The 24,020-nt window shown below is 39.1% G+C and overlaps 1 long non-coding RNA gene across 1 annotated transcript in view; it reads right to left on the reverse strand.

Annotated features, from left to right (window-relative positions):
- LOC132709701 (uncharacterized) overlaps positions 1-14,239 on the reverse strand; it is a 47,379-nt gene extending 33,140 nt beyond the window's left edge. Inside the window, exon 1 of the long non-coding RNA XR_015731975.1 lies at positions 14,139-14,239. This is a non-coding gene — a long non-coding RNA (uncharacterized LOC132709701). The remainder of the gene's footprint in view (positions 1-14,138) is intronic.
- Between the last annotated feature and the right edge of the window lie 9,781 nt (positions 14,240-24,020).

A 24,020-nucleotide genomic window follows, 5' to 3' on the forward strand; every position in this document is an offset into this window, starting at 1 on the left:
GGATGGGGAGGGCAAAACCGCAATGCGTGGGGAGTTTGGGAGGCCAAAAATGGGCCTTTTTTTTTTTTTTTGCAAAAATGGGATGCGGAGAGGGTTTGGGAGGCCTGCAGAGTTTCCAAACTCCCCATGCATCACATTTTGCCCTCCCCAGCCCCCAGGAGCACTCTGCAGGCATCTCAAACCCTCTGCGCATCCCATTTTTGTGAAAAACAGGCCTATTTTTGGCAAAAACGGGACATGCAGGGCAGGGTTTCGGGAGGCCAAAACTGGCTGCATTCGGTGTATAAGAAGCACTAACATTTCCACCCTCTTTTAGGGGGAAAAAGTGTGTCTTATACTCCGAAAAGTACAGTAAATAAAATATACCCAACTAAATTTCAGATATCAATTGAAGATGGGGAGAGCTGGGATACCTAGAGGGTTGAATGTGGCACCATGGTATGGTACTTCTTTGCTGAAGCAAAAAAAAAATGCTTTATGTTGTGGCCTGTCAGCGGCCTGTGCAGCTAGTAGCTGATTCAGACAGCGAGGAGGTTGGTGTGGTGCTGCGCCAGCAGCTTGTGCAGCTGGCACTCAAGTCAGACAATGAGGAGGCTGCAGAAGATGTGGTGCCAGAGGCGGGGATTCAGCCAGGGCCTTCAGAACCTCCAGAAGCTCCTATAAGTGAAGAGGAAGAGGAGGAGGAGCCTCTTCTTGATGCACAGGTGCGCAGAGCTGCCAAAAGGCAGGAGTGGCTCCTCAGGAGGAGGTCTCCTCGAGAGTAAGGCTTGGGACTAATTGACCACTCCCTTATCTTATTTAAGGAAGGACTACGACTGAGGCAATTTGCAGGGAACAACTTCGTTCACTCTCCTTCGTCTTGATCTTAGTTCTCTTATCAGCTTCCTGCAAATTGCTTCTGGGCTTTCTGCCAACCATAGCAAGATTACGATTATTTATTCTTTGGATTCTTGTAGGCTGTTTACTAAATTAAATCAGTCTTTTTCAAACAAAGGCTGTTTGAAAAAGACTGATTTAATTTAGTAAACTAAGGTTTGTACAGACTTTGTGTGTGCTGCGTTCTTTGGGGTCCGTAGCTGGGGCAAAACACTTTAGGGCCTAGCGTAATGTTTGCCAATGACCTCAGTAATGGTGGATGAGCATGAGTGATGAAGTGTGAGCCATAGAGCAGGCTGGGTGTGCAAAAGGACTAGATTGTTCTGTTTTTCCTGCAATCTCATGGACACCCTTTTTACAAGTATATTAGTTCATGCTTTCAAACGGACTGGAAAGAGTGCTCAAATTGTGTGAAGTTGGAAATTCAAGAAAAAAAATTTTTTTTTCATAAGAGGTTTGGATGGGGGGGGAGGGTCTCTGTGCCCAGTATTTCAAACAGATGCCCATTACCACTATGCCTCTGCCTCGGAGAAATCATATCTCAGAAGGAACAAAAAGGTTGAATGTTATTTTAATTGAATTTGTTTTCCATTTCTTTCTAGACTGTCTGGGGAAAAGCTCACACATCTTTTGATTGTTTTTACCTAAAGTCTATTATCCTAATAATGAGGCCTTTTACAAAAAAACAACAACCCAGGCCTGTGTTTATAATTATTTTTCCCATTGATTGTATCAGTGAACAACAAAAAAACATCAAGATGAAAGGAAAAGAGGGTATTCTGGAAATGATTGCTGAACCAATTCATAAAGTGATTTCCATCAGTGATATTCCTGACAGTGATTCACTCGCAAAAGAAGATGCAAGGAAGGGCCGCGAATTAATCTAGTCCGGGACTGAAAGTTTATTCCCCTATAAGCTTAATTCAAGTCGACGGTACTTCTGGACTTGTCTGTCTCAAGAAAGGAAGCAGTTTGTTTTGTCTGTCCCACAACTATTACCAGATGTAATTGTATGTGAGAATGACCTTGGAAGGCAGAGAAAAGAGCAATAAGAGGCGACGTGGCCCATAGCAGATGTGTGTGTATGTGGAAAATGGCTCAGAAGGGACTGTCTCTAGTTTCTTGTCCTATAAAGGCAACAGAGGAGGAATGTATTCTCAATCTTGCAAGATTCTGTTAATGTAACCATACAATAAAGTAGAATTAGTTCATCTGGGCATGTTTCTTGTCTGGACTATGTTGCAAGGCTGATAACTCCTCATTCTCTCCCTAGGTTAGGATCAGTAGAAAAGTGCTTAGTGAATTTAAATTTCAGGAGAAATCACATCGCATGTATGATTCCTTATAACATATCACACAAGTCCATAATGGTTTGTTTTGGGGGTAACACTGTAATTTGTAAGGAATCTTGTTTTGAGCTCAACTGAAATCTGAACCTAGTACATATAGTGCAAGGGTGAAATTCACTTACCTCCTGGTTCGCAAATGTGAGCGTGCCATCCATACATGCGCAAAGCTTTCTGCACGTGCACAGAGGCTGAAATCGTCACCAAAAATCGTCATGGCATCTGCGCAGGTGGGCGGAGCCTCCAGCTACCGCTACCGTTTCAGCCGAGCTGGATAGAACCAGCTGAATTTCACCCCTGATACAGTGTGAAGAATAAATGTGGAGAGGGAATTATCAATCTCTTTTAGTTTTCCTAATCAAATTTATATGGACACTCATCTCATAAAAGTTTATGCAATGGCAGCATTTTAAAAAATTAGCCCAAAACTCAAAACAGCACAAAATTTTGGTGCTCTTAATCTCCAGCATTTCATGAATTCTCACACAAGATCTAGAAAAAAATCAATTTTCTTGCTCAAGGTCTTTAGCCAATTGTTAAAAGGAAATTTTATTTAGATTTGGAGTCTGTGAATGTCATAACAGACATCTAGACATATTTCAGGCTCTAATAATTTTGAAACCAATTATGGGATTGATATAACATATACAGGCTTTCTTTTAGAAGCACAAATTAAAAGATTTATTTTCCTCAAGGCCTGCCACAAATGTATACTGTGGAACAGCCAGTTTATGTGACAGCATCATAAAAACAGGTTATGATATAGCAAGGTTAATTTATATAAGATATACACGTTTTCTTTAGGTAGCATCAAAATAATTATTTCTAACCAGGATTTGCCATATATGCAAATATCAAAGTATTTATATTGATGAAACCACCAGTTCATTTTGCTACATTATGAAACTGAGGTATAATATATTTCTATGCGTACTGTATCATGATCTAAAACATGTATATTTATACATTAATCTAACATGAATGTATAGACTAATTAATCATAGTAACTTTGATTATCCTGTGAGATTATAATATACTGTGACTCTGCATCATTTTCATTAAATATCTGAGTTGTTAAAATCTGGATATCCATTAGATGCCAAAGAAGAAGATTGTGTTTGCTGCCACCTTGTGGCCATTGACAATTCTGTAGCCCAGATATAAAAGGTAAAAGTCGTTCCCGACTCTAGGGGGCGGTGCTTATCTCCATTTCAAAGCCAAAGAGCCAGCGCTGTCCGAAGACGTCTCCGTGGTCATGTGGCCGGCATGACTCAACACCAAAGGCACACGGAATGCTGTTACCTTCCCACCAAAGGTAGTCCCTATTTTTCTACTTGCATTTTTTTTACCTGCTTTCGAACTGATAGGTTGGCAGAAGCTGGGACAAGTAACGGGAGCTCACCCCGTTACACGGCACTAGGGATTCGAACCGCTGAACTGCCGATCTTTCAATCGACAGATCAAAATACATAGATATAGATATAGTAGTCATGAAATTACATTACAGGACTAGCATAAGAACAATCTGAGTAAGTCATTTGAAATGCCATTCAAATGAACAGCCACATTTGCCAAGCAAAATTGCCAAGGAATGCAACATTATTAGGACTCATTCTCTTGGGGCTTCTGAAATACTGTAAGTATCTTGGGAAGGGAGATACTTGCTTTTCTCAATCTTGCCGCACCAGATTTCTCATTCTTTTAATATCCCTTCTTTTTGTAGCTGCACTGCATTAATAAACATGTTTTGGATAGCCCTTTCCTATACCAACTGTCCTGGAGCACCATTTATTGCCAGATGCCTGCAAGCCAGCCATTATGTATAATGAAGCTTAGGCTGAACATCCGAGCACCTGCTTCCCAGAATCCCCATGCTTTGGCTTCCTGCTGCCATCATTTAGCGCTGATTTAAAGGCTGCCATTTGCAGCCCTCCTACTTGCTCCTTAACTCTTCTTTCCTGCTGTTCCTTTTGTAGATGATGATGCATGGCTCCAGTCAATTGCCCCTGGCTTTTGGTTCTGTTCAAAAGATAATCGGAGGATGGCAGAGAGACTATTCCATTGACAAGGCAGTCCACTTCAGTGTTGTGGTCCGCCAGCAGCCTGTGGAGCTGGCAGCGGAGTCGGACAGTGAGGAGTCTGGGGAGGAACATGGGCCAGTGCACTACAGTCTTAGCTATAAATGCCTTGATTATACCTCAATGATATTAATTAGCATACAAGATGCATCTTCGTTTATATAAGGCAGCTTCGTTGTCAAACTCGAAAGGGAAATTGTAAAAAAAAGAGCAATTGAATTAACATTATTGGACATGCTCTTTAACACATGAATGTTAGCTTCTCTCAGTCGGTTTCTCCAAATAAGCTTTTCAAAATAAAAGCAGACAGCTTTATTGGTTTGGCTGTAAGTGACGCAATTTTTGCTTCAAAAAATGCCCACAAAGCAGAATGTTTAGTAGTAGGTGCAGGGCAAAAAAAAAAAAGGGGGGGGGAAGTCAGTTTTTAATATCTGACTTTTTCTCAACATGCAGATTGGATCAAAGGGAAAAGTCTGTTCAAGATATCTAGAAACCACTTGGAGGAGGGGTTAGAAAATTTGATAACCAAGTCTGCAGGTGATAGAAAGATGAGGAGAGAACAAATATATTAGAGTATCAAGATCCTCAGCAGTCTTGGCAAGCTGGAACAAAGAGCAGATTAATTTCGGCAGCAACAACGTAAGTTCCTTTAGGTAAGAAAAACAACCGAAGGCATAATGGATCAGAAATGGAAAACGTGCAGAACAATAGTACATGTGAAAATTATCTGGATGTTTTGGTGGTTCATAACAACTGTAACAGCATTGCCAAAAAGGCATTAAGAGCTGTTAACCTAATCTTGCGTAGCTTCTTCTCTGCTAATATTGCACTGCTAACTAGAGCATACAAAACATTTGCTAGACCAATTCTCCAATACAGCTCATCTGTCTGAAACCCACACTGCATATTAGACATAAATATAATTGAGCGAGTCCAGAGATATTTCACAAGAAGAGTCCTCCACTCCTCTGCTCACAACAGAATGCCTTATGCCACCAGTCTTCAAATTTTGGGCTTAGACAATTTAGAACTACGCCGCCTTCAGTCTGACCTAAGAGTGGTACACAAAATTATCTGCTACAACGTCCTACCTTTCAATGACTACTTCAGCTTCAACCACAACAATATATGAGCACACAATAGATACAAACTTAAGGTAAACTGCTCCAAACAGAAAATACGACTTGAGCAACAGAGTGGTCATTGCCTGGAATGCACTACCTGACTCTGTGGTTTCATCCCCAAACCCCCACAACTTTAACCTTAGACTGTCTATTGTTGACCTCACCCCATTCCTAAGAGGTCTGTAAGGGTGTGCATAAGTGCACCAATGTGCCCACTGTCCCTGTCCTACTGTCCCCATTTATTCACGTCCATTTCATATATTCATAATCATGTTTATACTTATATTTGTTATCTTATACATGCTTGACAAATAAAATAAATAAAGATGATGTGATGCAACTGTAAAAAAAAATGCAGTCTGAATGCAATATTGCAGGCTAACTCTGACCACAGCCAGGAGTTTGATCCCAACTGGCTCAAGGTTGACGCCTTCTATCCTTCTGAAATTGGTAAAATGAGGAGCCAGATTGCTGGGGGCAATATGCTGACTCTGTAAACCAGTTAGAGAGGGCTGTAAAGCACTATGAAACACTATGTAAGTACTAACTACTATTATTTTATAACTACTACTAGTACTAACTGATATTGCTATTGGTTATGCTTAGCATGGAGGAGACAATGGGGAGTGCTGATAGCTGTTTTCAGATTTTCAAGTAGAAGTCAGGGTGGAATTAATTGTTCAGAGTTCTTCCTGAAGACAGAAATAATGATCTCAAATTACAAGGCACTAGGTTTTGGTTGAACATCAGGAAAAGTTTCCTAACAACTGTTCACCAGCAGTCTCTTCCTCAGGATTCCTTAATGTCAGCTTCAGTAATCAGGATCTCTTGAGCGTTAACCTTCTGCTTCCTACTTTTCTAACCATCACTGTAAAATCCAACACATTAGGAATAACTATCATTTAACAGTATATTATTATTCTATGCAAATTCAGACCTTGCTACTGAAGATATGAACTCCTCCTCCTCCTCCTCCTCCTCCTCCTCCTCCTCCTCCTCCTCCTCCTCCTCCTCCTCTTCTTCTTCTTCTTCTTCTTCTTCTTCTTCTTCTTCTCCTTCTCCTTCTCCTTCTCCTTCTCCTTCTCCTCCTTCTTCTTCTTTAATTTCCAGGACAACTAAATTAATGGGGAAGTTTCTGCTGGCATATGTCTCACTAAGAGATAATGAATGGTTCCATCCCTGCACATTGCCACTAATAAGCTCTACTATAAAGGGAGAGTTTAGCTGGAGGGAGGAGGTGATCTTTCTGGACTGTTCCTTCTGTTTTCTTTCTTTTTGTGTGTGTGAACTTCAGAAACTTGCTGAGCTTTCAGAATCCAGAATTTCAGAGATGCTCATTATAAACCAGTATAGTAAATTACAAATAAATTAGTGTTCCAAAGGAAGAGGATATCTGTAGCTGAGGGTCAAACTGTGAAATCCTTGGTGCTCTTGATTGTTTGCTGGCAGTTTTTTCATTACCCAACTAGGTAACATCATAATTAACAAATTAGTGCTCAGTTTTACTACTGCTATACTTCAGTTGCAAGAAATTATCGGAATTAGATTTAGGGACTGGCATTCTTCACCAAATGGAACGATTGCAGCTTCAAGTTGATAATGTTGCACTGCCGCAACTAATATTCACAGTAGAAAGGTGGGTGCACACAATAACTCTGATTTTGCTAAAATGCTCATCTCAATTTAGGCATTCAGATGAAAATGGATGGTTATTTGAAACAATGGAACATGACAGGAAGTGGTGGGATTCAAATAATTTAACAACTGGTTCTCTGCCCTAATGACCGGCTGGGTAGGTGTGGCCAGGCAGTGTGACAGGCAGCTCTCAGCCTCCTAGGAGCATAAATGGGTCGTGGGGGGGACACACTGTCCCCCGTGCCTCGTTTTGGACCTTGGAGGCCTCCCTGCACTTACCTGGAAGCCAGAATGGGGTGCATGGGGACTCTGGGAAGAGGTGGGGAGGGGAGGGGCCAGACAGCAATTTAACTACCGGTTCACCTGAACCGGACTGAACCGGCTGAATCCCACCACTGATGTCAGGTGGTGCATTTCTAAGATTGAGGGCACATCTTGAGTGCCAGATGACAGCCTGGAGGCATAGAGAGTGTGGACAATGTTGAAAAAGAATATTGCCATCCTAGGTAAGAAATATTGCAAAGAAATTAATATGGCATCATTTTTCATCCACATACAAAATTTCACCAGCAGTCAAAGAGCTATAGGAATATCAACGTACTTGTATTAGTATTAGTATTAGTATTAGTATTAGTATTAGTATTAGTATTAGTATTAGTATTAGTATTAGAATTAGTATTAGTATTAGTAGTATCTCCAGGTTTTCATGTTAGAGGTAAAAGGGAAACCAAAGAAGCTACTGGTCCATAGCAAGGAGAAAGGGGTAAGCTGTTAATGACTGGTTATTAGAAGGTTGCAACAGGAACTAACCCACCAGCTTGTCACCTGAGTGTGATGTCAAGAGCTGAGACTGGCCCAAAATCACCTAGTACAGTTTCATTGCTAAGGCACAACAAGCAATGGGTGGAAATTAATCAAGGGGAGAAGCAGCCTAGAACTAAGGAGAAACTTCCTGACAGTTAGAACAATTAGATAGTGGAAATTCTCCCAGTTTCTAGCCTGCTGCCTTAACCACTGGACTAACCTGGCTCTCTTCTCTTGGATCTAAGTGATCTCAGGAAATAATACACCACTTCCTTATCATTTGATGAGGAGTCCTGTTGGTGCAGGGATTAAAGTGCAGTATTGCAGGCAAACTCTGCCTGTAGCCCAGAGTTCGATTCTGACCAGCTCAAGGTTCAGTCGGCCTTCCATCCTTCTGAGGTCAGTAAAATCGAGACCAGGATTATTGGGGGCAATATGCAAAATAATTGCTTACATTGCAAACTACCCAGAGAATGCTGTAAAAAACTATGGGGTGGGTATATAGGCTTAAGTGCTATTGTAATTGATGTATTTTGTCACTAATTACCCTTTCTGTACACACCCAAGTCTTCCAGCCCAGGAACATATTCTTTGACAAGATTTGAAGCTACCGATCCAGAAAAGGGCACTCAAAATCCTGGAAGATGTGAGACTACATCAAAGCTAATGGGCTTTTCTTTTTCTTTCACCTTTTTTTCCTATTGTCTCCACATAAAATTGGTTCCCACTTATGAAGATCAGCGATGACTTCATTAATAAGCAGCCTCTTTAAGAAGAGCAAGGCAAGTCTTCCTTCAAAGGCTGCCTTCTTGCTGGATGATTACTAACTTAACTCATTCTTCCAGGAAATGGAAGAGAGGCTGAAGGTCTATCAGTCAGACAGAATCAATCCTTTGAAAAGCTCATTAACAATCATATCTCAGTGTAATTCCTGTGCTTGCAAAGCAGAATAATTTATTAGCTTTTGAATCTGTCACCGTTTTTAAAAGATGTTGCCACCAGCGTACGTTAGAGAGGATAAAGAATATAATATGAGACGAGAATATTGATAGCAAATGGGATTAAGTTATATTAGGCAAAATATAAATATTGGTTCTAACTTATTTGCAACTCTAGTAAGCATTGACACAGAGTAATTTACTGTTTGTGCTTGGATATTATTTCTTAACGGGAATTTTAATACTCTTCAGGAGTTAGCTAAATAAAGACCAGGAAGGCTACTATGTACTCAGTGGTCCTCCAGTTTCAATTACCCCTTCTTTAAAATTAGATATATTTTTTAAAATTATCAAATTTAAAATTTAAAACCAAATTTTTAAATTCTTTAAAATTTCCAACTATTTGTCTGAAATGGTATAGGGCCGTGATGGCGAATCTATGGCATGTGTGCCATAGGTGGCATGTGGAGCCATATCTGTGGGCACGCAAGCGTTGCTGTAGTTCAGCTCCAGCGCGCTTAAGTGGAAACTAATCAAGGAGAGAAGCAATTCAGAACTAAGGAGAAATTTCCTGACAGTTAGAACAATTAATCAGTGGAACAACTTGCCTCCAGAAGTTGTGAATGCTCCAACACTGGAAGTTTTTAAGAAGATGTTGGATAATCATTTGTCTGAAGTGGTGTAGGGTTTCCTGCCTAAGCAGGGGGTTGGACTAGAAGACCTCCAAGGTCCCTTCCAAATCTGTTATTCTATTCTAAGTTACCTCATGGTACTTAAAAAACAATGTCCCTCATTATCCTTAATTTTCAGTGTAGTTCTTGAACCATTGGTGGCGCAGTGGTTAGAATGCAATATTGCAGGCTAACTCTGCTCACACTGCCAGGAGTTCGATGCCTTTGATCCTGACTGGCTCAAAGTTACTCAGCTTCCATCCTCCTGAGGACCCAGATTGTTGGAGGTGGGGGGGTGATATGCCAACTCTGTAAAACTGCTTAGAAAGGGCTGTAAAGAACTGTGAAATGGTATACACAGTAAGTCTAAGTGCTATTGCTATAAGCCTCTTCATTAGACAGTCTCATATATTAAAGGTATGGCAGTAACTGTCACTGAATACAAATTGGTGTTATATGCCATTGCCTATTGGGTTAACATATTTCCCAAAGTTTACCTCAGTATGTTGAATTAAATATGTTTAAATGTACAAATGTAATTTCAGTGAATACAACTTAACCGTCAAAATTATTTATTTTAATCAGTATATATTCATTCATAGGTAGCTTAATGCCTGTCTTGAAAAGGACTCAATATTAATTCCGATCAGATATTTCGTACAGATAAATAATATTTCATGGCATGCTAAGGATATCTTTGGCCAAACTGTAGATATTTTATGAAGGTGGCAGCTTTAACCTGACCAGATTTTCAACTATGTCATCATGTTAAACATCTATATTTTTCTAAAGAAGAAATCACTCATTATGATTACTTTCCTCTCTCATCCCATTTAAAAAGCAAATGTGTAACGCTTTTGAAATCTTGGCAGGCCTTAGAATCTGGGTGTATTAAATCAGGATCTTTATTTCCTGCCCTGCAAGCTGCTAGGCATTTGTGATTGTTAATAGGCTAGCAGTTGCATTTTGATCCTGGAATACAAGAAGAGTTGATACCGCAGTATAACTCAAACCTGAATATAGCAGGAAAGATGTTTCATTGAAGTGGTTGAACTAAGCAAGGGATTAAGGCTTTAAACTAGTTCATCCTTAATGGTTATTTCAAAGATTTGGGGAGATTGATTTGCCTTCCGTACATGCCTGGCAATATATACAATGAAAACTTGTGAGAAATATTAGCTAAGTGGTATGGCTGGCCCAGATATTTTAACAATCTCTAAACCAGGGGTGTCAAATTTGTTTCTTGATTAAGTTAACTTTTAACTTAATCAAGCTTTTGTATGTTTTAAATGTTTTTTTTAAGAATGAATAAAGTTTTGCTTTTTAAAATCAAAAAAAAAAGAAAGAAAGAAAAGAAAACTTGTAAGAAATATTAGCTAAATGGTATGGCTGGCCCAGATATTTTAACAATCTCAAAACCAGGGGTGTCAAACTGGATTTCTTAGTGGGCCAGATCAGCATTGTAGTTCTCCTCCGTGGGCTGGCAGGAGAGAGGGTATCGGTGGGGTGGTGGGGGGAGATGGGAACTCTGGCTCCCGCAGCACTCTGCTGGCCAAAACGGGGCATGGGTGTTCACACACAGCCCCCTGTGCTTTGTTTTTGCCCTCCTTGGCCTCTTGCCGCACTCTCCTGGCCAAAAATGGGCCCCGTACAGCCCATTTTTGCCCCTGTTTTCAGCTTGTTTTTGGCCAGTAGAGTGTTACAGGAGGCCATGGAGGGTGAAAACGAGGGGCGCCCCCTCCCACGGCCCTTTTTAGCCAGCAGAGGCACTGTGGGCTGGTCCTTTGATATTTTCTGGCCGGCCCCATGGACTGGATTTAAGCAACTCGCAGGCCTGATCCAGCCCACGGGCCTTGTCACTGTGTTATTTTATTTACCAGCTGAGCTCATATTTCTGGACTATCAGACTTTCCATACCTTGCCAAGAATTGTTATCAAAAGCTACTACGCATGTCCATCCACCCACATTCCTTTCACACATTTTTTCCTTTGTTCTCTTGCCAGAAAGGTCCGGCTGAGAAATAGCTGGCAAGAACTATTTCAAAATGTAGCAATTACTTTTCTTAGTTAGTGAGGTGTTTTATTTTCTTTATAACAAATAAATAAGTTTTATTAGAGAACTTTTCTTCGGGTTTTCTTTTCAGAATATTGCAACTTGGAGGAAGCCTCGATCCATCCTCTAATTAAATCAGGGTGATTGTCCCAGAGCCAAACATGGGATTAATCAATGCCCTGACAGGCCTTGAGTTTGACACCCCTGCTCTAAACTGTCGGCTATTTTAGCTTCTTTAAGGGATGTTGCACTTGAATGAAAACATAAAAGTCAATCAAATGTTATTAAAAAGTGAAATGGAAGTTAGCGTTAGTTATTTATTTGATTGGTAAAAGGAAGAATTATAACATCCAATTGTGAATCAATGGGTCTTGGTCTTTAAAATATGAAACATGCAATTACTGATCATTTAAAAATGAAAGTAATTCAGCAGTAAATATTATTTTGGTTCTATTGGACCCCCAAAGAATATTTTAAAAAGGATGGACAACAGACTTTTTAAGTTGATGATGTAATAAAATGGAACTATCTTTAACTCACATGATTTGGTCTTGTTCTATTTGTTTTGATCTAAAATTGTCATGTACATTCATATAATTTTGGGAAGACGTTTTAAAAGATTGTAGGTGGAAATACTGCACACTCTAGTTCAATGTTTTTAAACTTTGGAAACTTTAAGCGGTGTGGATTTCAACTCTTAGAATACCCCAGCGGGCATGCTGACTGGGGAATCCTGGGAGTTGAATTCCAATTCTCTTAAAAGTGTTTTTTGAAAAACTCTGCTCTAGTTCCTTTAGATCTGACTATTGCAAATGCAAGGTGAGATTACTGTTTCCATATGGTAGGCCAGTTGAGTGTCACAGAATGCAAACCAATCATCCACACAAGCCACAAAGACACTACTCTGTCATTCAGCATCTTTCCAAGAATGCCTACACACATGGCATTGTGTGAGAAGCAGGCAGCTCATTGATTACTGCAGATGCTTAAGGGAAGAGAAGACACTGATCTGGCCAAGTATGTCATCATCAACAACATCATCATTTCAGGGAGGCATTGGACCAGTACTGCCATTGTCTCCCATGCAAAATCACCAAATCTTCCAACTCTAACCTGACTATCCAAATTGTCAAACAGTTGATTGACAGGGCTTCTACTCTGCAGATGTCTGATCCAATTGTTGACTTTATTTATTTATTTATTTGTCAAGTACGTATTAGATAATATATATAAGTATAAGCATGAACTGAATGCATAAAATTAATACAATAAACAGGGACAGTAGGACATGGACGGTAGGCACGCTGGTGCTCTTATGCACGCCCCTTACAGACCTCTTAGGAATGGGGTGAGGTCAACAGTAGACAGGTCAAAATTTTGAGGGTTTTGGGATGAAACCACAGAGTCAGGTAGTTCATTCCAGGCATTGACCACTCTGTTGCTGAAGTCATATTTTCTGCAATCGAGTTTGGAGCAGTTCACTTTAAATTTCTATCTATTGTGTGCTCATGTATTGTTGTGGTTGAAGCTGAAGTAGTCATTGACCGGTAGGACATGGTAGCAGATAATTTTATGAGCCATGCTTAGGTCATTCCGAAGGCGGCATAGTTCTAAGTTTTCTAAGCCCAGAATTTCAAGTCTGGTGGCATAAGTTATTTTGTTGTGAGCAGAGGAGTGGAGAACTCTTCTTGTGAAATATTTCTGGACACGCTCAGTTGTATTAATGTCCGATAGGCAGTGCGGGTTCCAGACAGATGAGCTGTATTCGAGAATTGGTCTAGCAAATGTTTTGTATGCTCTGGTTAGTAGTGTAATATTACCAGAGAAGAAGCTACACAAGATTAGGTTTATAACTCTTAATGCCTTTTTGGTGATGTTGTTACAGTGGGCTCTGGCACTTTTTTTTTTTTTTTAATTTGATTTATATGCCGCCCTTCTCCGGAGACTCAGGGCGGCTTACAATGCGTTAAGCAATAGCCTTCATACTTTTGTATATTTATACAAAGTCAGCTTATTGCCCCCACAAACTGGGTCCTCATTTAACCTACCTTAGAAAGGATGGAAGGCTGAGTCAACCTTGAGCCTGGTAAGATTCGAACCTGCAGAAATTGCAGGCAGCTGTGTTAATAACAGGGTGCATTAAACCACTGTACTACCAAGGCTCTCCAAGTCATAAGTGACTTTTTCCAATTCCGTTGTAACTTCGAATGGTCATTAAGTTAACAGCTGTAAATTGAGGTCAACCTGTAGTCATAAGTCACTTTTTCAGCATCATTATAACTCCAAACTGTCACTAAATGAATAATTGTAAGTTGAGGATTACCCGTAGTAACTTGTAGGAATACCTGTAGCAACTTGTGTCAAGGGTTGCTACAGGTCATGAATTAAATCCAATAACTTTTTTCTATACATTGAAAGACCTAAGAGGCATTTCAAATATTGGGGAGAATTTCAAGTCATGTCATTGTGGGTGGAATGGAAGCTTCCTTTTCAGAGTTAGATCTCACATTCTTTAAAAAAAATTATCTTGTTCAGTGGTAGAATCCTGCTGGTTTAACAACTGATTCAGTGATTGTGCGCTGCACATGCATGTGCAGTTTTATGAAAACTTACCTTCCGCGTTACTGTTGGGGAGTAACACAGCTGAGGCGCGGCAAACTGCTCTGCTGCACGAATCAGCTGAGAAGATATAGGTCAGTAAAGCGCAGGGGCGGGTGGGCATGCCCACCTGATCGTCGGAGCAAACCGGTTCACTCCCAGCTGATTGTTGGAGCTACCGGTTCACCCAAACCTGTCTGAACCAGTAGAATCCTACCTCTGCTCTTGCTCCTTATAATTGAAGATAGGAAAAGCAAACCAGAAGGAAACCACTATTGAAAAGCAATAACCAGTTGAAAAAAATAAAAGGTTTATCTAGGAGCATATTATCCATCCCTTCCTTCCACCACACCTCCCCACAATTTAGTTGTGTCCGCTATGCTATTTCCAAATTTAGAAAACGAGATAACATTTTCACCCTCCCATTTTTATGCGTACGAAAGATGTATGCAACGGAGCCGTGAACATTTTCTCTAATTTTCTAGTAGCGAGATGTATGGAATTAGAGCTTCTTTCCTTCCCGTGATTGATTGATTGATTGATTTTAACAATACTACATTACTTTCCCGTCACACTCCTATCCTCTGCCTGTGTGTTTGCAGACAGGCCTGGAGAGACATCCTTCTTGCCTTATCTCTTTAGAAGGCCACTTGACAGCTCTCAGCCACATCACAGCATACAGGAGGCCTCCCTTTCAAGCAAATGTCAAAAAGACTTCGCCGGTGAAAGTAGTCGATGTCTCTGACAGATAGAAAGAGGTAACACCGCCAGGTATTCAAATCTATTCTGACAGCCTTTTTACAGTTACAGGCAGTTTTGTTGCTAGACTACAAGATGTGATTTTTGAACTAGCACCCAGGAGAAATATGAAGGGTCATAGAATCTGGAGAGTCCTATTCAAATTACCTCCACCACAGCAACCAAGTCAAATCAACTGTGCAGAAGTAACATGCTTTCCATTTTTTTTTATTTGCTGTTAATTTTTTTTTTCCCCTGTAATCTCCTATTTAAATTTTACTTAGGAAACCAAATTCTTGAGACACAGAAATCAAAGGCACAGATCAAGAACGCTAGATTCCCTAGCTTGGCCCCTTGTGAAGACGTATTATTTATTTTGAAATAATAGAAAATATTTGTAGCTCGGGTTTTAGATTTTGGAAGTGGTTTGCTCTCCAAGCTTGTTTCAATTTAGTTTCTGAACGTTTCGTTACCAGACTAAGTAACATCATCATCAGGATTGACTTGCCCTATTCTCCTTAGCTTATAAATGTCTTGTGTGCCAGTGTGGTTGTTGGTTGTTTGAATGGTCTGGTTTCTTATATATTTATAGGCTGGATCTAGGTCAATATGTTTGTTAATTTCTCCTTTGGTAGAATACCAGGCCTCAACTAATTCACGTGCATGGCGGGTGCTGGCATGGCCAATTATTTTTGTTCCTTCTCAATCAAACTGGTGTTGTTCATTATCAATTGGTTTGAGATCAGGGATTTTTGATCATGTAAAAACAGCACCAGACCATTCGAACAACCAATCAACAAAAGAACCAATTAGCTGCTCAGAATTTAAATATAGCTCCAAACGAACAACCAACCAACTGACCAACTGACCACACAAGATATTTATAAGCTGAGGAGAATAGGACAAGACAATCCTGCTGGTGATGTTACCTAGTCTGGTAACAAAACGTTCAGAAATTAAATTGAAATGTATTATTTGTTTCTTATTAAATATGAGTCGGCAGTCAGATGTGTCTGAAAATAAAAAAAGAAATATAATTTTATGATGGAATACTATTTCCCAAATCATGGGAAGAACACACTTCACCTCACTACTCCACGTGGGAGGGATGGAGAAATCAAAAACAACAAGATGGCAGATGAACCAGTGTAATAAAAATGTGACACCTTTCACATTTTCATTCATTAACATAAATACATTTACTCTATTTATTGATTCATTAAACTTATATGCTGCCCATCTTACTATCCAAAGCAACTCTGGGTGGCTTACAGTACAATACAATCACAAATACGAAAGTATTGTGGACAAGAATGTTTTTTTTAAAAAAAACATTTAAAAAAAACTTAAACACCAGGAGCACGATTGGTATGTAGATAGGATTTTCTCTATTACTCTACCAAACACCTCCAGCACAGACTGCCCCCATTGCAGCCCCAAAACTAGCAGAGCCAAGTTTTAAGGCCCATCCATAAGGCCAAAGAAATAGGGGCAGATCTCATCTCAAGGAGCAAGATGTTCCAATGGCGGGGCCTATGGCAGAAAAGGCTCTTCTTCTAGGACCCACCAGCTGAAATTCAATGACTGATGGGGTCCTTCTGCTAAAACACCTTCTTTGGTGGGCCAATCCTATTGTTAATGTCACAAACATGTTGAAAAAATGTGGAGCTTGCCTTGTGACACTCTATCTATCTGCCATCTTGTTGATTATGGCCCCATCCAAGCCATATGTCAGTCCATACTTTAAGAATGATTAAGAGGGAGTGGCATAGGTTTTTATCATTTTTCATTAGAAAGCGCTTTTTCTCTCAAGAGAGACATCATTTGGGAGGCCGGAGTTATCACCTCAACTACTTCCAGTCATTCTTGGGTTGACAGGTTCTTTCCAAATGCATGCATTCATTCTGCTCTTTAAAGAAAAGCAAACCCTTTAAAGTGATTTCGAAACCCAGATATTTCCCAGTTTTATGATACAGACTAGTGCCGAGCGTTAACATCCTCGATAAATTTTGGATTAAAATGCAAATTGCAGAGAGAAAAGAAAAGCATCTTAAAGAATTGGCAGAGACTTGCCAGAAAATTAGCATCAGCAACTTTTTTTTCTGTCAGTGGGCACCTTGGCTGCAGTTTCACACAATGTTGCTGATGTAATTTATCATCCCTCTTTTGTTATTTAAATAAAAACATTGTTTTAAAAATCTCATGGGGCTTCATGCAAAAATAGAGATTGCATGAGACTCCAACCTAATTTTTAATGTAAAATGTTAAAATCTTTCTGAATTTTTAAAGGGCTTTGGCTAATCTAACGGAGCCACATGTGCAAAGCATTTAGAAGACTTAATTTGTGGTCCTGATCTCTGCCATAAAAAATGACAGAATGTTTTAACATTGCTTTTTATTCCCTCCCTGGCTGCTGCAGAACAATGTTTATTGTTCCGGATAATAGAGAAGTAGAAGGTAAATGGAAGACTCTTTTATTTTCTCAGAATGCTCCAAAATGACATTACATTTTGCAAAGAGGGGCCTTCAGCCAGCTACTGCCAAGGAAACGCTTTGTTATCCCTTCTAGAATTGACTATTTTTAAAAGAAAGCAGGCTACTTTAATTATGGAAACATCTTTAAAATATTTCCTCCAAATGTAGCAGCCGCCTTGAGCAGAGGTTTTCATCAGAGGTGGGTTTCGCTTACCTTTACTACCGGTTCACAAATGGAGCGTGTGTGCGCGCTTGCTTCGCTCGCACGCATACATGTGCTTCAGCGCATGCGCAGATCACCCATGATGATGTCGTGGCGGGTGGGCGGAGCTTCCTGCTGGTTTTACTACCAGTTCTATAGAACCGGACCAAACCAGGAACAACCCACCACTGGTTGTCATGCATAACATTCAGAGGTGACCCAGTTGGCAGTTGGCGTACTGGAGTCCTATTCAAGGCTCATCCTGCACAACCATTTGTTGTTGTTGTTAGTTGCGAAGTCATGTCCGACTCATCATGACCCCATAGACAATGTTCCTCCAGGCCTTCCTGTCCTCTACCATCCCCTGGATTTAAGCTCATGCCGACTGCTTCAGTGACTCCATCCAGCCACCTCGTTCTCTGTCTTCTTTTGCCCTCAATCTTTCCCAGCATTAGGCAGTGAGTCCTTCCTTCTCATTAAGTGGCCAAAGTATTTGAGTTTCATCTTCAGAATCTGGCCTTCTAAAGAGCAGTCAGGGTTGATCTCCTCTAGGACTGACCAGTTTGATCGCCTTGCAGTCCAAGGGACTCACAGGAGTCTTCTCCAGCACCATAGTTCAAAGGCCTCAATTCCATTAAGAAAATACAAATATATCAAATCAAAATGCAGAATTCTCCAGAATTCTATTCTCAAATCAAAATGCAGACAAAAATGTCATCCTCTTTCCAGATGTTTCTCTGCCACCATCCTTTGTCTACTCATGCTTGAGTGTTATGCCTTGGGGTGCTTGAGTTTCAAAAAAAAAAAAAAAGTGGGATAACTTTTTCAACATCCTAAAGAATTTCTTAAAATATTCCTAACCCTTTGGCATTCTTTCTTGCCCTGGACCTCATGCATAAAACATTTATCCAGTCAGCAGCATCAGGCAAAAGGAACAGCCAGATTCCATTGATCAATGTCAGGAGGTGAATTACTGAGTGATTTCAAATTCTTTAATAACCCTGGTTTTCTATTATTGTGTTCGTAAACAACCAAATACCTCGGGCACTTTGTGGAGGAGGGGCCTTTCAGTGCTGTCCAATATTGTCTTTACACACCAGTTTAGATATGTAAGATAAAAACAGAGCTGTGTAACACTTTTCATTTAATGAAAAGGCTTTATTTCCTTATTTATTTACTTCCTCCCTCCCCATTTTGTTCTATACTGGAACCAAATTGTTGATATTAAACAATGATTGAAGAAATGTCAAAGTGGAATCTGTGCTTCCCAGCACCAATTACTGCATTTTATTTATCACTGATGACAACTAGTATATGCAGCATTTGGGAAGGAAAAAAAATCATTACACATCATGAAATAAGGAAATAGTTTATTGAATCAAATAATTTCAGTTGTCAAGTCAAGATGGAAGTACATTGAAGTACCATTTCAACATGAAATAAATTACTAATTATTTGAGAAAGGGGTCCTTGGTGTTTTCTGAATTCGTAGTTTTCTTGTAGATGTTTCATTACCAAACTAGGAAACATCATCAGTGCTGGAAGGGAGTGGGGTTTGCTCTTATTTTTATTTGCTGTATTTTATATATTTAAGAAAAAGAGCAGATCACATTCCTTCTAATACTGATGATGTTACTTAGTTTGGTAATGAAATGCCTGCAAGAAAACCATTAAGCTCAGAGAGGACCAATGACCCTACAGTTCAACCCTGAGTTACCAATATTTTCTGCTATCCACATTTGAGAAGAGCTAGAGCCTAGGAATTAGATTTCATAAGCAAAATGTTCCTGATTCAATCCCCAGTTTTTCCAATTTGATCTTGAAAAGATATTTACTTTTCAAACTTGGAAAAGCAACTGGTAATGGCTCTTCAGTTTGACAATATTGGCTCCTGTTGCCTAATGCAGGGATCTCCAACCTTGGCAACTTTAATACTTGTGGACTTCAACTCGTCAGGCAGCCAACTCCAATTCTGTGGGAGTTGAAGTGCAGAAGTCTTAAAGTTGCCAAGGATTGGAGACCCCTGGACTAATATAAAGCAACCTCTGGAAAATCACTGATTTATTTATACTAATAGCGCTTAGGACCACTTGACTTGAAGCTTGATGAAGAATGGTAAACAATGGAGTCCTTGGTGATAATGTTACCTAGCTGGATGATGAAAAGTCTCAAGAGAGCACCAAGGACTTCACAGTTTATTTTTATTTTATTTTATTTTATTAGACTCTGGGCGGCTTACACCAAAGACAGTATACTAAATAGCATATTGCCCCCAACAATCTGGGTCCTCATTTTACCCACCTCAGAAGGATGGAAGGCTGAGTCAACCTTGAGCCGGTGAGATTTGATCCGCTGATCTGCTGAACTAGCAGTCAGCTGAAGTGGCTGCAGTACTGCACTCTAGCCACTGCACCACCTCGGCTCTGTAGCCTGAGCTACAGATATTCTCTTCCACTGGAATTATAAACAACATTGGGGGATATTACAGATGAAATCACAGCCCTGGTGTATGGATACAGGAGATTGAAATCAGAAGGTATAGAAAAATGAGGGAGGGAAACCACTCTTTGTATTATTATTATTATTATTTTAAATCCCAATACTTTGGTGTAATAAGTGTCAACCTTATTCCCCGTTTCCTTATTTGGTACTTGCCATAAATCTGTCACAGAAGATAATATAGATAATATAGAAAATTGTGACAGCCATGTTGATCTGTGAGATGAAAAATATCCCAAGTGCCACATTTTAGCAATATATTTATTTAGAGGTGATGTTTTGTTTTTTTTAAAACTCCTGGTGACTGCCGGGACAAATCTCTGCATCTTGGGAAGGATTATTATTATTATTATTATTATTATTATTATTATTATTATTATTATTATTATTATTATTATTATTTTGGAAGTGGCTTGTTTTTGCCTTGTTTGTAGAGCTGAGAGTGAAAGTAATTTGTGCCTAAGGCAGGACTAGTCTCCCAACCTCTAGCCTGGCACCTTAACCAATATACCAAGTTGGCTCTTAGTATAGCTATTAGAAGCTAGAAATATTATATTGAAGCTGGGGAAATCACCACAATTTTCATGAATTTGGAAGCCAAATGGCCAATCATTTGTGACTGGAGTGGGTTTCACTGGTCACCAAGACTGGCTTAGGATGTTCCAATGGAAGGAAAGGAGGGAGGGAAGGAGGGAGAGAGGAGGAGGAAGAGGAGGAAAAGAAAGGAAGGAAGGAAGGAAGGAAGGAAGGAAGGAAGGAAGGAAGGAAGGAAGGAAGGAAGAAAGAAAGAAAGAAAGAAAGAAAGAAAGAAAGAAAGAAAGAAAGAAAGAAAGAAAGAAAGAAAGAAAGAAAGAAAGTGTTGCAATATTTTCAGGATCAGACTCAATAAGATTAGCAAGAGTTAAAGGTTTAACTATATATTCTTTTATTTACAATAGGCATTCTATATTCACTGAATATTCACAGATAGAAGCAAGGGAAAGGGTGTAGGTAGCTCCTTATATATACAATGGGTGGAGCTATATGTGGGAGTGGTGAGTTATGAATACATTAAGAAGTGAAGAATAAGTTAACCCCTGATACCCTGTTTGTACACTATTTACACATTAGAGAATAAGGCATTTACATCTGACAAATCCCCCTCTAAATGCCGATTCGTTATACAACACCAGTTACACTCAGATTCAGGACAATACAAAACATACAACTTAGAGGTTAAATATTTGTGCTGTTTAGAAGGTAAAGGCTTTGTCAATATATCAGCTAATTGTTCTGAAGTGTCGCAATGCACTGCTTTAATAAATCCATCCTGAGATAATTGTCTCACATGTTTAAATTTTATATCTATATGTCTGGACCTTTGTCCAATGGCATCAGATCTGGATATTTCAATGGCTGCTTTATTATCTTCATGCATAACAAAAGGCAAAGCAGGTTTTTTCCAAACATCTGAAATTAAATCATTAAACCATACAAGGTTATTTGCGGCTTTGGATAAACAAACATATTCCGCTTCTGTCGTTGAAGTGGCCACTAGTTCTTGTTTACCAGTGTACCAGTAAACTGGACAGTCATTTAAGAGAAATACATAACCAGATGTACTTTTTCTGCATGAGATGTCTCCAGCCAAATCTGCATCTGCATAACACGTAAGCTTTGGTTCTTTATTATCATTAGGTTCTAACATCAAACAAAAGTCTAGTGTACTTTTTAGATATCTTAAAATTCTTTTAACAGCTTCCCAGTGATACATTGTTGGTTTGCTGACATGCCTGGATAATAAATTGAGTGGTAAAGCGATATCTGGTCTAGTCCAATTAGATATATAAAGGAGTGAACCTATGATTGATCTATAAAATGTGTTGTCCTTGAATTCGGGAGAAGATTCATCATTATTTCTTAGAAAGTCAGTTTGCATAGGAGTATCACAAGGTTTGGCATTGTTTAAATTGCATTTATTTAAAAGTTCTATGATCTTATCTCTCTGGGTAAGTTTGAATCCCCTTTTAGTCTTATTAATTTGGACACCAAGGTATTTGTTTACCTTGCCTAAAGATTTCAACGAGAAATGCTCATTTAGTTTAGTTACAAATGTTTCTCTTCTTTCTTTATGTTTTCCTATGTATAAAATGTCATCCACATAAATCAATACAAATTCAATGTAATCATCACCTCTCTTGACAAAGAAACAATTATCAGCAGTGGTAGCGTTAAAGTCCATGGTTTTAAGTACTTTTACTAAACAATCATACCACCGTTTACCAGATTGTTTTAGCCCGTATAAACTCTTGTTTAACAACCAAGTCTCATTTCTGTTTGTGTATTGACTGTGAGGCGCTCTCACGTATATTTCCTTATCTAGTTTTGCGTGTAGGTACGCAGTTTGTATGTCATATTGGAATACATCAAGATTGAGTGCTGATGCTACCACTAGAGCTGTTTTGACACTCTCTGTTCTTACAGTGGGGGAATACGTGTCGGTATAGTCCTCCGGATATTTCTGTGCATAACCTTGTGCAACTAATCTAGCTTTGTATAGGGTATTACCTCCCTCTAAATTCTTAATTTTATATATCCACCTGGTACCAATAATTGTTTTATCTTTAGGTGCAATTGCAGGTGTAAATACATTTAATCCTTGTAAACTTTCCATCTCTTTCTTCATTGCTAATTCCCATTTTTCTTTTTCTTCGCGAGGAAGTTTTAGCACTTCCTCATATGTATTAGGTGTTGTTGGTTCACCATCCATATGCATTACATAATCCTTGTATTTATTTGGCATTTGATTTCTGGTGTTTCTAATGATTTTTTCTGGTTTACTATCGTTATCATGCAAATATCTTGCTTCCTTTTTTGTTAGTGTGTCTGTCTTTATTTTGTGTTGACTATTTGTCCAAGTCTTGGTTTTGTTTTTATATTTGTTGTTATTTTGCTTTTCTATAGTCTCTTTCTCATGAGATTTTGTATCTTTATATTTATTTGGGAATATTTCATTAAGATGTAATTTAGACCAGTTGGCTTGTTCATGGAACACAGCTGTTCTGGAGACTATAAATTTGTTGTTACTATCAATGAATCTGTACCCTTTAGTGCCAGTCTCATATCCCATAAATCTGAGTCTTCTGGACACATTTTCTCCCTTTCTTCTTAATTGTTTAGGTATGTGTACGTCTGCTGTGACTCCAAATATATGCATGTGTGCTAATTTTGGTTTTCTATTATACATCACTTCATATGGTGTCTTATTTACAATGCTGGACCATGTTCTATTTTGTGTGTAATTTGAATAATGTAAGGCTTCTGACCAGAATTGTTTGCTTAAGCCAGCATCTTCCAATGTGCATCTAATCATGGTTTGTAATGTGGAATTTTTTCTCTCTACAATCCCGTTTTGGAACGCAGAAAATGGACTAGATGTGTAATGTAACATTCCTTTGTCTTTTAACCATTGGGAGAATTCTTTAGACATGAATTCGCATCCTCTGTCTGTCATAATTTGTTTTATTTTGATGTTATGTTGTGTTTCTATGCGTTTGTAAAATTCTTTAAATTTTTGAAATGTTTCATCTTTGTGTTTTAAAGTATAAACAAATCCATAGCGGCTATAATCGTCCACTATTGTCAGGAAGTAACGTTTTCTATAAGTGATTGATGGAGTTAATGGACCAACTAAGTCCATGTGTACTAAATCAAAAATTTTGTTAGTTGATCTAGTAGATTTTCTTGGCCTGGGACTAGTTTTTAGTTTTGTAGATTTACATACTGAGCATTCCAGATAATTTTCACAATTTTTTATTTTAACACCTTCTGCGTGTTCAGTCATTTTTTGTACTACAGGAAAACTGGCATGTCCCAACTTCCTATGTAAGATGTGAGCACACTCATCATGAATTGGTTTACCTATTTTTGGCTTCTTATCGTTGTGTGCATCTGTGTGATCATGAGATATTTTACATTCATCATTGTCACTGTTGCTAACATTC

Source organism: Pantherophis guttatus, chromosome 2 (assembly GCF_059756535.1).
Source record: "Pantherophis guttatus breed Tessera chromosome 2, ASM5975653v1, whole genome shotgun sequence".
Classification (NCBI taxonomy): Eukaryota; Metazoa; Chordata; class Lepidosauria; order Squamata; family Colubridae; genus Pantherophis; species Pantherophis guttatus.